The following is a 14,131-nucleotide window of genomic DNA, read 5'->3' as shown; positions in this document are numbered from 1 at the left end:
AAGAGATAAGTGTTTAGAGGGAGGAAGTCATTGTGAGCAACATTGCTCTGGGAAGATAATCCAGGAAGATACTTCCCAGGAATTTGTGTGCCCTATTAATTATTCTCAGCAGTGTGTTCACAGTGCAGTTATGGTTTTGGGATTATGTCTAGAGTACAGGAGATTTCTGAGTCTAACAGAGAAAAAGGTACGTTCTCTAAAAGACTGAAGAAGAGAATACATATTTTTTCTTCCTCAAAAGAGAATGCATTTTTTTCTTCCTCAGAATCTGACTTGCAAAGCAATATCTACTTTGTACTTTAGTCACATGATATGTCAGATGAGAAACACAGATGTGTTTCAAATTTCATAGAATCATATAATACTAGGTAGCTCAAGGATCTTCTGGTCCAACCTTTCTCAGCAAAACACGGTCTAGATAAGATGGACCAACATCCTGTCCAGACAGATTGTAAAAGTGTCCAGTGTTGGAGAATCCACCACTTCCCTGGGTAGATTATTCCAATGGCTGATTGTTCTCACTGTGAAAAATTTTCCTCTTGTGTCCAATTGGATTCTCCCCAGGAGTAACTTGTATCCATTACCCCTTGTCTTTTACATGTGACTCCTTGTAAAAAGAGTCTCCATCTTCATTGTAGCCACCCTTTAAATATTGGAACATGGCGATAAGGTGTCCTCTAAGTCTTTTTTTCTCAGTGCTGAACAAACCCAGTTCTCTCAGCCTTTCCTCACATGGCAGGTTTCCCACTCCTTTGATCATCTTTGTGGCCCTTCTCTGGACCCTATCCAGCCTGTCCACATCTTTTGTGTAGCAAGAACCAAAACTGGACACAGTATTCCTGGCATGGCACTGAGTGGGATAATGACCTCTTTATCTCTGCTGGTGATGGTGACTTCTTTATTTCTGATGCTTGATGCAACCCAGCATCCTGTTGCCATAGCAGTACACTGTTCACTCATATTGAGCTTGTTGTCTACCAGGATCCCCAGGTCGCTTTCCACAGAGCTGCTTCTCAGCTGGGTAGATCTCAGCCTGTGCTGCACTCCTGGAATATATTTTCCCAGGTGTAAGACCTTACACTTGACTTTGTTGAACTTCATAAGGTTCTGGTCAGCCCATTCTTCCAGCCTATACAGGTCTTCCTGCAGGGTGGCTCTACCTTACGAGGTGTCCACTTCCCCACTCAGTTTGGTATCATTGGCAAACACTTGACCCCATCATCCAGATAACTTATGAAGATATTAAACAGCATTGGGCCCAATATCGATCCCTGAGGGCCCCCACTTGTGACAGGTTGCCAGTTTGAAAAGGAACTATTTACCACCAGCTTCTGAGTGTGGCCTGTCAGCCAGTTCCCCACTCAACCTCACAGACCACTTGCCTAGACCATAATGCATCAATTTCTCTAAGAAGAGTCTGTGGGAAACTGTATCAAAAGCCTTGGAGAAATCCAGGTAGACAGCGTCCACCGCTCATCCCATATCAACTGAGCAGAAGCTTTGTCATAAAAGGCAACCAGGTTTGTCAAATATGATTTGCCCTTGGTGAATCCATGCTGGTTTTTCCCAGTCACATACTTCATCTGACTTGTGATAGCCTCCAGGAGGATTCATTCCATAACTTCCCCAGGGACTGAAGTAAGACCGATGAGCCTATAACTTCCTGGATCTTCCTTTAAGCCCTTCTTGTAGATGGGGGTGACATTAGCCTTCTTCCAGTCTTCTGGGACATTCCCATATCTCCACAACTTCTCAAACTTCATGGAGAGTGGCCTCATAATGACATCAGCCATCTTTCTTAATACCCTCAGGTGGATATTGTCAGGGCCCATTGATTTGCAGGGGCCAAGCCCCTGTAATAGTTCACACACCAACTCTTCCTTCACTGATGGTGGGTCTGTGCAGCAACCTGGATTTTTATTCCCAGGTCCTGGGGTCCAACAGTGCTAGTGAAGACAGAGATGAAGAAAGTGTTGAGAACCTCTGCCTTTTCAGCATTGTTGGTGACTATATCACCTCTTCTGTTTAACAGTGAACCAATATTTTCCATCTGATTCTGCTTGTTGTTTATGTACCTGAAGAACCCTTTCTTGTGTTTTTTGACATCTCTGCCCAATTTCAATTCTAACTGCATCTCTACTCACCCTGGCAATGCTCTTTCTTTTCTTTCCATCTCTGGTACCCTCCACTTTTGGTTTTGAGCAGACTCAGAAGCTCGCAGTTAAGCCAAGGGAGTCTCTTGCTCTGCCCACTTCCATTACCTTTAAAGGGGATGAACTGTTTTTGTGCTTCCAGGAGAGCATTCCTGAAAAACTCCCAGCACTCACTGGCTCCTTTATCCTCCATGGAAGCTTCCCATAGAATCTCTCCCAATTGAGCTCTGAGTGAGCTGAAGTTTGCTCTTCTAAAATCTAAAACCTTTGTCTTAGTACGAACCTTCAGCATGCTCAGCTGGATCCCAAACTCCATAATATTGTAATCACTGCAGCCAAGGCTATCACCTCATTCGTGGTTGGCACATCCAGCATTTGTATGAGGAAGCAGTTCTCTACACATTCCAGGAATTTGATGGATGGCATGTGAGCTGCTGTATTGTTCTTCCAACAAATATCTGCATAGTTGAAGTCATCCATAAGAACCAGGTTCTGTTGGCCCAAAGCTTGCTTAAGTGACCCAAATATTGCTCTTCGTTGGCCTTAACATCTTGGTTTGGAGGTCAGTAGTAGATGCCTACTGTAAGATCCCCCTTGGAAACAACTCCTCTGATCTTGATCCAGAGGTATTTGATAAGGCTTCCACAGTCACTGTAGTTGACTGCTATACATTCAAGGTTCTCCTTAACATAGAGCATGACTCCTCCTCTTCCTCTGTCGGAGGACAGAAATTGTGTGAACAATTTCTATTGCATTTCTGAGACCTCTGCCTTGGCATGGCTGGGTGCAGACAGTAATAAAAACTACGCCACTAATATGGCTGCAGGCCTTGTGCCAAGGTGAAGGAGGAGTTATTCTGGCAGGAAAACAAGTTTTATGGACACCTGCTGTGGTCCAATTGGTAATGTACAGCTCAGTGTGTTTACCTTATGTATCCAATGTAACCTGGAAAAGAATCACATGTCTCTGTGTCATAAGCAGCATATAAGCTGCCTTTCCTCTAATAAAGCGGACATTTTTGCCAATCATATTGATTTGTGTGCATTTCTGTCTGACCCCCTCTGCCGATATCTGGCGCCTGTTACACAGGGAGTTCTACTTCGCCGAGTTCTGCAGGGACGTAAGGTGAATGGTAGGAGCTGAGGGAAGCGGTCGTGTGAGGTAGTGCTGTCCCCGGCGCTACGAAAAAGCCCCGCGCGCGGTGAAGTTGGAATCTTGCCTTGGCCAGGCGATTCGACCGAGGGAGGAGGCATGGGGCCCGCGACATCCAAAGAGGATGAGGCTGTGGAAACGCTCCTCCAATATATAATCTCTCTAAGAGAGCCTAATTATGATGAAAAAGCCCTTAAAGGGTTACTGGAATGGGCAAGAGCGAAGAACTTAATCCCTACCTTAATCCCTACCGCTCAAACCGCCTTTGAGGTGTCCACGTGGGACGCTATAAAGGACCACTTGTGGGAAGAGATGTCTAAGGGGTCGAAAGATGCAAAGAAATATCCTACGCTTTGGCGTCTAGTGGTTGAATCGTTAGAGAGACAGAACGCTTTACACTGGGCATCTACGGCTGCGGAGGCGGCTGCAAAGGCAGCTTTCCAGGGTGACGGGGAGACTGTAGTGCATCCGTGCGCGGAACGGTTCGTTTTCGGGGAGGTTTCGGCTCCTGCACCTGCTCTGGCGCGACCGATGAAGGTTTTGAAAGCCGCGGGCTTGTCTCGGTTCAGCAGCGCGCCAGTGCTGGCACAAAAGCCCGGGACTGCGGAGACCAAAGCTGGCGCCGTGCCAACGGCACCGCACTTTACTGCGACTGCGCAGCCGACACTGCCATCTCTTCCTGCGCCACTCCCCACTGCGCCTGCTCCGGGTGCTATGTCGGGGACTGTTACCGCGCAGGCGCTGCCCAGGGCGGCGATGCTAGGAGCCTCCGCGTCACCGGAGCCGTCGTGTCGCCTGCGCTTACGTCATCAGGAACCGTCGCGCCTGAACCCGGAAGTACGCCGACGAGGATCATTGCTATTGCGACCGGAGCTTTTCCGAACGGAGCTGCTGCTATGCCGACGGGAGCCGCTGCTGTTTCCACGGAGGCAGGAGCTGCTGCAGGAGGGGCCACTACCCTTGCACCAATGCTGCTGCAGAAACTGAAAGCACTACCGGCTTATGACAACGTGGGACGGCTATCCCCTCTGCTTCCGTCCCCGAGTCCGGCTTCTGATACAGAGAGTTCGGAGGATGACGGCGACAGGCTTGCTACCCTTGCTACAAAGGATCAGATGAACTCTTTGTTGCGTTGCCTTGAAGAGCTCAAGTCTACATTGGCAGAGAGGCAGTTCGCTCCACGGCATCCGGAGTTCTGCGGTGTTCCAGCTTCCTCTAAGGTGCCGACCTCGCCTCCTCCGAATCCCTTTCCCGGGATGCCCGGGGTGGGACCTTCTGATGTGGGGTTTCCAGCCTTGCCGGGTGGAGGGGGGGGAAGGGAGGGGGTGAGTGGTAATCCAACACAAAATTGGAAAAACATCATACGGGATGCTGCTTCTGATGGAGATTATGGGCTCTTAGGAGTTAGTGCTTTCCCTGCAATTGTAGATGGTGCAGGGCGTAAATCCTGAGAAGCTTTAGATTGGAAACTCATAAAAGAGGCTAAGGCAGCCGTTTCCCAGTATGGTTTAAAGAGCAGTTATACACAATCGATAATGCAACATCTTTTTACTGCAAGTCTGTTAACACCGTTTGATACACGAATGATAGTAACCACACTGCTGACTCCTTCGCAGCAGCTGCAATTTTTTAATAAATGGGATGCTAGCTGTGCAGCAGTGGCAGTACAGCCCAGGCAGCAAAGTCACCCTCTCTATGGCATTACAGCTGACATGCTCACGGGCATTGGTCAGTACAACACATCAGACATACAAGCACAATTTCCAGATGAGGCACTACGAACCAGCCAAGACCTGACCTACAGGTCCTTGCTTGCAGTGAAGGATGCAAGGTCAGGGCCCCCATGTACTATGATCAAACAGGGGCCCCATGAACCATATAATCTGTTTATAGATCGTTTATTTCAGTCAGTAAATACAGATCCAGATATGGATCAGACTATGAAAGCAAGATTTCTGGATGTGTTGACCTATGATAACGCCAATGAGAAAACCAAACAGATCTTAAGCACGCTGCCTAGGGGTGCTGGCACAGCTCAACTCCTGGAGGCTGTATCAAGAATGAGCAAACAGGAGGAAGCGGCCTATCTGGCTACTGCAGTAGGTGCAGTAGTAAAGCCTCTTCTGTTTGGGAAAGGAAGGGATGGAAAGAAACGCAAAGAAAAGAGGTGTTTTGCCTGTGGTCAGAAGGGACATCTCAGCACCCAGTGTCGAGCATTTCCTTTGCCAGGGACTGCTCGCCCTGCAAATACGGCAGGGGGGTCAGGATGGTGTAATAACTGTCGAGTGAATAACCATAACACACATGAGTGTAGACGGCAGGGAAACTCCAAACGGAGTGCGATGCACCCTTGCGCGATGACAACAAATCAGAGCACTTGGAACGCTGCCGTGCAACCACCGCAGGAAGTGCCGGCGTGGACCTGGCAACAGCAGTAGATACTATGCTTGAGACTCAAGATGTGTATGTGATTGAGTCTACATTGCAAGGACCTTTAGGTAGAGGATTGAGTGCTCATTTGGTAGGACGATCATCTTTGTCTCGTCAGGGAATTTTTGTGGTGCCAGCAGTCATAGATGCAGATTCTACAGGTGTCATCACGATCATGGTATACACCCTAACACCACCAGTTTTTATTCCTGCTAACAGTAAAATAGCTCAGCTAGCGCCTTTTAAAGCAGAAGTGCCCAATGCAGAACCACTGACACGAGGAGATGGGGGTTTTGGCTCAACAAGCCCCCCTAAGGTGATGTTAGCAGTAGACATAAAGCAGGGAAAACCTGAGGAAGACGTAATTTTACGGCATCCTAATGGTTAATCCAGCACTATGACTATGCTTCTTGATACCAGGGCTGACATTTCAATTACTCCTACACATAAATGGCCTCGAGCATGGCCTGTGGAAATGGCACCTACAGGAGTTAAGGGAGTAGGCGGTGTACAGCAGACATGGATCAGCAGAGATGTGATAACTTTCCAGTTTTCCGATTGGGCAATAGTGGGAACGCGTCCTTATGTGTTATCTTTACCAATTGACCTGAGAGGTCGAGATCTGTTGGGGTAAATGGGGGCACACCTGATTACTTCTCCTTTTCAGGAGTGGCCATTGATAGGCAACCGACCTTAAAACTGCAGTGGAAAACAGAAAAACCAGTATGGATAGATCAGTGGCCGCTGAAAAAGGAGAGGCTGCAAATAGTTCAACAATTAGTTCAGGAGCAATTGGATGCAGGACATATTGTTCCATCTACGAGTCCATGGAACACTCCCATATTTGCCATCCCAAAAAAATCAGGAAAGTGGAGGTTATTACATGATCTGCGAGCTGTCAACGCGGTCATGGAAGATATGGGACCCTTACAAGTTGGTCTGCCTTCTCCTATGATGATCCCCCATGATTGGGCCATGCTGGTGATAGATTTAAAGGACTGTTTTTTCACGATCCTTTTGCATCCAGATGATGCTGTCAGGTTTGCCTTCACAGTGCCTTCAATTAACAAAGCAGAACCAGCACAGCGTTTTCATTGGATAACTCTTCCCCAGGGGATGAAAAATTCACCTACTATGTGTCAAATTTATGTTGCATGGGCCTTGCAGTCATTTCGGACCCAACACCCTGACTTATTAGTATATCATTACATAGATGATATTCTGATAGCAGGAAAACATTTGGATGCGCCTGCGCTGTTACAGCAATTAGAACAAGAGTTGGGTCGTCGAGGTCTCAAAATTGCCCCTGAAAAGATTCAGAAGCAGGAGCCGTGGCAATACCTGGGCTGGACCATCACCAATGGTATAGTGAGGCCACAGAAATTAGTTATTAACACTGCCATAAAAACTTTGACTGATGTGCAGAAGCTGATGGGTGACATACAGTGGGTCAGACCTGTGTGTGGAATAACCAATGATGATCTAGCTCCTCTGATGCCTTTACTAGGATTAGTTGCTCAGGCAGGACTTCCAAGAGAATTGTCAGAAGACCAAAAAGTAGCTATAGTTAATATCTCAGGAAAAATAGCTGCAGGATATGCCTGTAGAATCATAGAAGACCAGCCAGTGCAGTACCTACTTGTCAATTCTGGAGAGAGCAGAAAGCATCCATTGGGCATCATCTGTCAAATTGCAATCAGTATGAGAATTTTAGAATGGGTATTTTTACCATATCAACCCAAAAAGACAATCATGACACAACCTGAATTGTTTGCACAACTTGTCATAAAAGGGCGACGGAGAGTTTGTGAATTAATTGACAGAGATCCATCTGTAATATTTGTACCAGTCGCCCAGAACTATTTGGAGTGGTTGCTTGAGAAATCAGAACCATTCCAGATAGCCATGGCAGACTTTGAAGGTCTGGTCACCAATCATTATCCATCAGACAAATTACTGCCTTTGCTGCAACATCAGACGATTGAGCAGCTTGTGTTGCGTTCAGATGACCCAGTTGCTGGGATTACTGTTTTTACAGATGCCGGTAGAAAATCTCGGCGTGCAGCAATTACTTGGCAGGAGGGAGCAGAATGAAAACATAAAATACTTCCGGGTGTTTCAGGAGACACATTACAAACCCTTGAATTGAGGGGTGTGGTGTGGGCCTTAAACTTCTGGAAGGAAGAACCTGTTAATGTGGTTTCAGATTCACTTTATGTAGTGGGTACAGTGCAACGAATTTAGCGAGCAATGATCAAAACTCTGAAAAATAAAATCTTAGCAGCGCTTATGACACAGTTGCTGCATTTGCTGGATCAGCGAACACAGCCCTACTTCGTCACTCACATAGGAAGCCATCAGAAGCTAGACGGTGGTTTAGCAATTGGGAATAACAGGGCAGATACATTAGTGGCACCTGCATGGACTGGTCCTGCAGTAAATAAGTTTCAGCAAGCAGTCTTGTCTCATGACTTTTTCCATCAGTCTACCGATGTATTAGTCAGGCAGTTTGGGCTCACTTCATCGGACTCACGAGGAATTGTACAGGCCTGTTCAGCCTGTCATAGGAATGGGCTGGGTATTGGCTTAGGAGTCAATCCTCGGGGGCTTCAAGCATTGCAGCTTTGGCAAATGGATGTTACTCATGTTGCGGAATTTGGGAGGTTAAAATATGTGCATGTATGCATTGATACCTTTTCTCATGCCATGTGGGCCTCTGCTCAGGCTGGAGAAGGTACCAGATATGTCATTCAACATATGTATGCATGCATAGCAGCCCTAGGGATCCCCACAGAGCTTAAGACCAACAATGGACCTGGTTATACCTCACAACATTTCCGAAGATTCTGTATGAATTGGGGTATTTCTCATGTTACTGGCATTGCTAATTCTCCTACAGGTCAAGTTATTATTGAACGGGCTCACGGAGTTCTGAAGTCACTTCTGCACAAGCAGAAAGGGGGAGAAGAGCTAACCAGTCCACATGACCGGCTTGCAAAAGTGTTGTATGTGCTGAATTTTTTGCGGTTGACGGGTACTAGAACAGACTCTCCCATTGTTATTCACAACACTTCTTTGTAGTCGGGTCTGGTAAGTCAACAGGTAGTAGTTAAAGTACAATATAAGGATCCACAAACAGGAGAATGGAAAGGGCCTGCAGAAGTGAAGATGACTGGAAGAGGCTATGCTTGCATCTTAACAGACACAGGTGTTCGATGGATACCGGCTCGATGGATTAAGCCCTGGAAAGGTGCTGATTCTTCAGATCAGAATTAACATTGTTGTAGGCATTATTAGCACTGTTAGAAGGTGTCGTATATAACAGTCTTGTCAGCATCATTAAGAGCACATCTTAGTGTTATCAAAGCACAGTATTTTTAGTCTTATTAAAGCACAGTTTTTTAGTATACTTAAGCACATATTTCTAGACGGTAAAGATTTTAGATTATTTACTACATGTTAGTAAACACAATGACACGGAACTCAGGAGTATGTTTGTGTGAAAGCGTGTTGACAGTGGCCACTGTGAAAGCTTGTATGCGTGTATGTGTGTGACTGCGTGATGATTACTGTGTTCTGATAATAAATACACGCACACTTGAAATACACAAATACTTTTACATTAAAACAGAAGACACTTTTAGACTGAATACGTTTGGAGAAGCACTCTTAGGTGCACTTTAAGAGCACATATCTTGGGGTCAATAGGTTGTTAAGTGTATTAATGATAGTAGTGTTATTGTATGTTTGTGTTTTTTGGACTGTTATGGATACAATAAGGAATGTTACAGAAATGCAATTTAAATTGTTCAAACTTCAACAGGGGATTTGTCGGAGGACAGAAATTGTGTGAACAATTTCTATTGCATTTCTGAGACCTCTGCCTTGGCATGGCTGGGTGCAGACAGTAATAAAAACTACGCCACTAATATGGCTGCAGGCCTTGTGCCAAGGTGAAGGAGGAGTTATTCTGGCAGGAAAACAAGTTTTATGGACACCTGCTGTGGTCCAATTGGTAATGTACAGCTCAGTGTGTTTACCTTATGTATCCAATGTAACCTGGAAAAGAATCACGTCTCTGTGTCATAAGCAGCATATAAGCTGCCTTTCCTCTAATAAAGCGGACATTTTTGCCAATCATATTGATTTGTGTGCATTTCTGTCTGACCCCCTCCGCCGATATTCCTCCCTGCCTGTCTTTACGAAACAGCCTGTAGCCATCCATCATGATCCTCCAGTTGTGAGTTGTCTCACCATGTTTCAGTTATTCCTATGATACCATAACTTTCTAACTGCATGCAGAGCTCCAGTTCCTCCTGTTTGTTTCCTAATCTGTGTGCATTAGTATATATACACTTGAGGTGGTTGGTCTTCTGATTCTCATCTTGGGAGGCAGTTAGGGAATATTTGTCTCTGCTCTGGTTGGCCTGGCATATTCACCAGTTGATTGTAACAGAGTGAGAATTGCCACTTTGGACCCCACCCCCAAGTCCTTCAGTTTAAAGTCTGCCTCACCAAGTAGGGCAGCCTGCTGCCAAAGATTCCCTTGTCTTTTCTAGACAGGTGGATCCCATTCTTCCCTAATAAGCTATAGTCATCGAAGAATGTCCCATCATAAAAGTTAAAACCCTCACAACAGCATCAGCCACAAAGCTAGAATTTGATTTGAATTATATGTCCATTTCTGTCTGTAACTCATAAAATGGAGAAAGAGATAACTTGGGCGCCAATACTTTTTGTTTGCACCCCCAGGGCTCTGTAGTCTTCCCCCATTCTGCCCAGGTTCTGGCTTGCAAGTTTCAAGCTATAGTGTTAGCTATGCTAATCTGGTATTTGGGCCCTACATTACTGTTGTCTCAGTACTCCAAGCACCATCTCATGAAGACGATCAGCAATTACATTTTTTCCCTTTTCTCCTCAGAGAAACAACTTGAGGAGGTACGCTGGGAAGCTTAGCTGCCTACTGGGGTTAACCTCCAGTCCGTCTGTCTATCCCTCAAATTCATCTCTTTCCAATTCAGAGGCAAGAATGTGATGGGAGACCATGTCAAAGGCCTTACAGATGTCCAGATAGTTGATATCTGTAGCTCTTCCCTTGTCCACTGATGCAGTCACTCCATCATATAAGGGCACTAGATTAGTCAGGCGCGATTTGCCCTTGGTGAAGCCTTGTTAGCTGTCTCTTATCACTTCCCTGACTTCCATATGGCTTCAGCATAACTTACAGGAGGATCTGCTCCATGATCTTACTGGGCACAGAGGTGAGGCTGATAGGTCTGTAGTTCCCAGGGTCCTCTTTTTTTAACCTTTTTAAAAATGGGTGAAATGTTTCCCTTTTTCCAGTCACTAGCAACTTCACCTGACTGCCACGACTTTTCAAATATCACAGAGAGTGTCTTTGCAACTACATCTGCCACTTCCCTCAGGACTCTGGGAAGCATCTTGTTGGGGGCCATGGACTTGTGTGTTTCAAGTTCCTCAGGTGGTCTCAAACCTGTTCTCTTACAGTGGGAGAGACTTCATTCCCCCAGTCTCTGCCTTGAGGTCCATCCACTCAAAAGGTGTGGGAAGAGAGATTACCATTGAAAGCTGAGGTAAAAAAGTTATTGAGTACCTCAGCCTTCTCCTCGTCCATTGTTACCAGTTTGCAAGTCATGTTCATCAGAGGGGGTACACTTTATTTGGCCTTCCTTTTCTGGCTGATGTACCTGTAGAAGCCCTTCTTATTATTCTTTGTGTCCCTTGACAATTTCAGCTCCAGCTGCATCTTGACCATCCCTACACAACTGGACAACATCCCTGTACTCTTCCCAGGACACCTGTCCCTGCTTCCACTGCCTGTGCATTTCCTTCTTGCACTTTAGTTTGACCAGCACATCTCTACTCAACCATTCTGGTCTCCTGCTTTCCTTTCCTGATTTCTTACACATAGGGATCAAGAACTCTTGTCCTCTATGGAAAGCATCCTTTAATATCTGCCAGCTCTCTTCTGCTCCCTTGTCCCTGAGGGCAGTTTCACAGAGGGTCCTATTGACTAACTCCTTGAACAGCTGGAAGTTTGCTTTCCTAAAGTTCAGGGTCTTGACTTTACTCTGACCCATATCCCTCAGGACTGCGAATTCCACCAGCACATGATCACTGTAGCTGCCTCCAATTCTGATCTCACCAATTAGCTCACTTGCATTGGTGACCATCAGGTCTGGCATTGCATCTATTACCTGGCTTAAGAAGTTATTCTTGATGCACTCCAGGAGTCTCCTGGATTGCTTACAGCTCACTGTGCTACTTCTCCAGTAGATGTCGGGGTGGTTGAAGTCCCCCAGCAGGACAAGAGCCATCTTCAACTAGATCAGGTTGCTCAGAGTCCTGTCCAACCTGACCATGAATGTTTCCTGGGATGGGGCATCTACCACCTCTCTGGGCAACCTGTTCCAGTGTTTCACCAAACAGTATTGGATGTACTACATTCCCTATCACACACCAGCTTCTGAAAACACTGAAGGATACAATGGACTCTTAAGGACTGTACTGAAAGCCATAAGTGCTGGGACATAGAAGCATTGAGACGCAAATTTAGCAAAAGCCACTTGGCTGGTTAATACCAGAGGATCAAATAACTGACCTGGTCCTACCCAAACAAAACTCCTATGAGCTGTAGAAGGAGATAAGGTCCCTGTAGGGACATGTAGGGAACTGGGTGAGAAAGACATCATGGACAAATCAGGTTTGCTTTCAGTCAAGGACCCAGGTATAATTGGTGGGTAATGCAGGATGGTGGGGAAATCTGTTGGGCACCTCAAGGAGATTTAACCCTAGGGGAAAATAACCCATGATTTTAGTTGTATATTATAGGAAGTACAATAACAGGAATCCCCTGAACCAACAGAGAATGAGCCTTGCAAGAAACCAAGCAAGTACAGCAGCAACCCAATCTGAGCTGGCTTTAGCATCCAATAACTCAACACAACACCAGTCTCTCATCCTGAGTGGCCACAATAATGAATGGAGCCTGAATCGCAGACTAAGTGAACTCTATGGACATTTTATGGACATTTTACAGGGGAAGCCCATAGACTAAGGGAATGATATCTGTGTGTATAGCAAAGGACGGGAAGAAGGAATGGTGATTAATGACAATGTATTGGATAGTGTGGGACCCAAGCATGACGTAAACGGTATGGAATAAGGTATAGAGGTTGTACTGGATTTGGCTGGGGTGGAGTTGACTTTCTTCATAGCAGCTGGTATGATGCTGTCTTAGATTTGTGGCTAAAACAGTGTTGATAGCACACTAGTGTTTTACCTATTGTTGAGCAGTGCTTGTACAGTATCAAACCTTTCTCTTTTTTCCAGCTCTCCTCCCTGCAGTGAGCAGGCTCAGGGTGGGAGGGGACACAACTTGGACAGCTGACCCAGACTGACCAAAGGGATATTCCATGTCATACAACATCATGCTGAGCAATAAAAAATGAGGAGAGGAGGGGTTTGGAAGGTAGCCATTGCTTGGAGACTAGCTGAGCATCAGTCTACTTGTGGAATTGCCTTTGCATCACTCATTTTGTTTTCTTCCTCTTACCTTTGCTTATTAAACTATCTTTATCTCAACCCACGAGTTTTCTCGCTTTGCTCTTCCTATTCCTTCCCCTGCCCCAGTGGGCTGAGTGAATAAGCAGCTGTGTGGTGCTTAGCTGCTGGCCAGGGTCAACCCACCACTCTGCTAGTTGGTTTATAACTGCATCAATCTTTGTAGAAATTAGTTCTTTCAATGCACCACAAGCTACATACAAGTTTGGACTTTATTTTGGAAACATATAGGACTGAATTGCATCTTAACTAGCCTTGATTTTAAGTTCTTTAAACTTTTCTCCTTTAGTTGTCTAAATGAGGTCTAATTTCTGTGATATTGTATGCAACACTTTTTTGAAGTATAAAGTTTAGTAATTTTATTTTATATATTTGAAGGACACTTTTAGGATTTGTAGCACGAGACCACAATCATATGTCACTCAGATGATACTCCCATAGTAATGAGTGTTTTTCCAAAGCATTACAGACAGCTTCTTCCTTTATTAATTGGATGATGTCAGGGATTTCAGCTCCTAACCCATTTTGACCACTGTATTAGAAATATTCAGGGAAGTGATCTAAAATGAACTGTTTCAGTGTAAGACTGTTGAATCCAGAGTACTGTATATATTCTATATACAGATAAGCTAAAGTTAACACATCAGGAAACACAACAGCCCAGAGTGAATAAATGAGAACTGGTATTTCACATTGTGGAAATATAAATTGGAACACTAACTCAGAACCAAAGATTAAGACAGCATTGATATTATTGCAGGCTGATGAAAAGAATATCAGAAAGAGAATGCCAGCTAGAGAAAAGCAGGAGT

Source organism: Corapipo altera, unplaced genomic scaffold (genome assembly GCF_003945725.1).
Source record: "Corapipo altera isolate COAL_440 unplaced genomic scaffold, ASM394572v1 61504, whole genome shotgun sequence".
NCBI lineage: Eukaryota > Metazoa > Chordata > Aves > Passeriformes > Pipridae > Corapipo > Corapipo altera.
Note: the sequence above shows the minus strand (reverse complement) of the source record.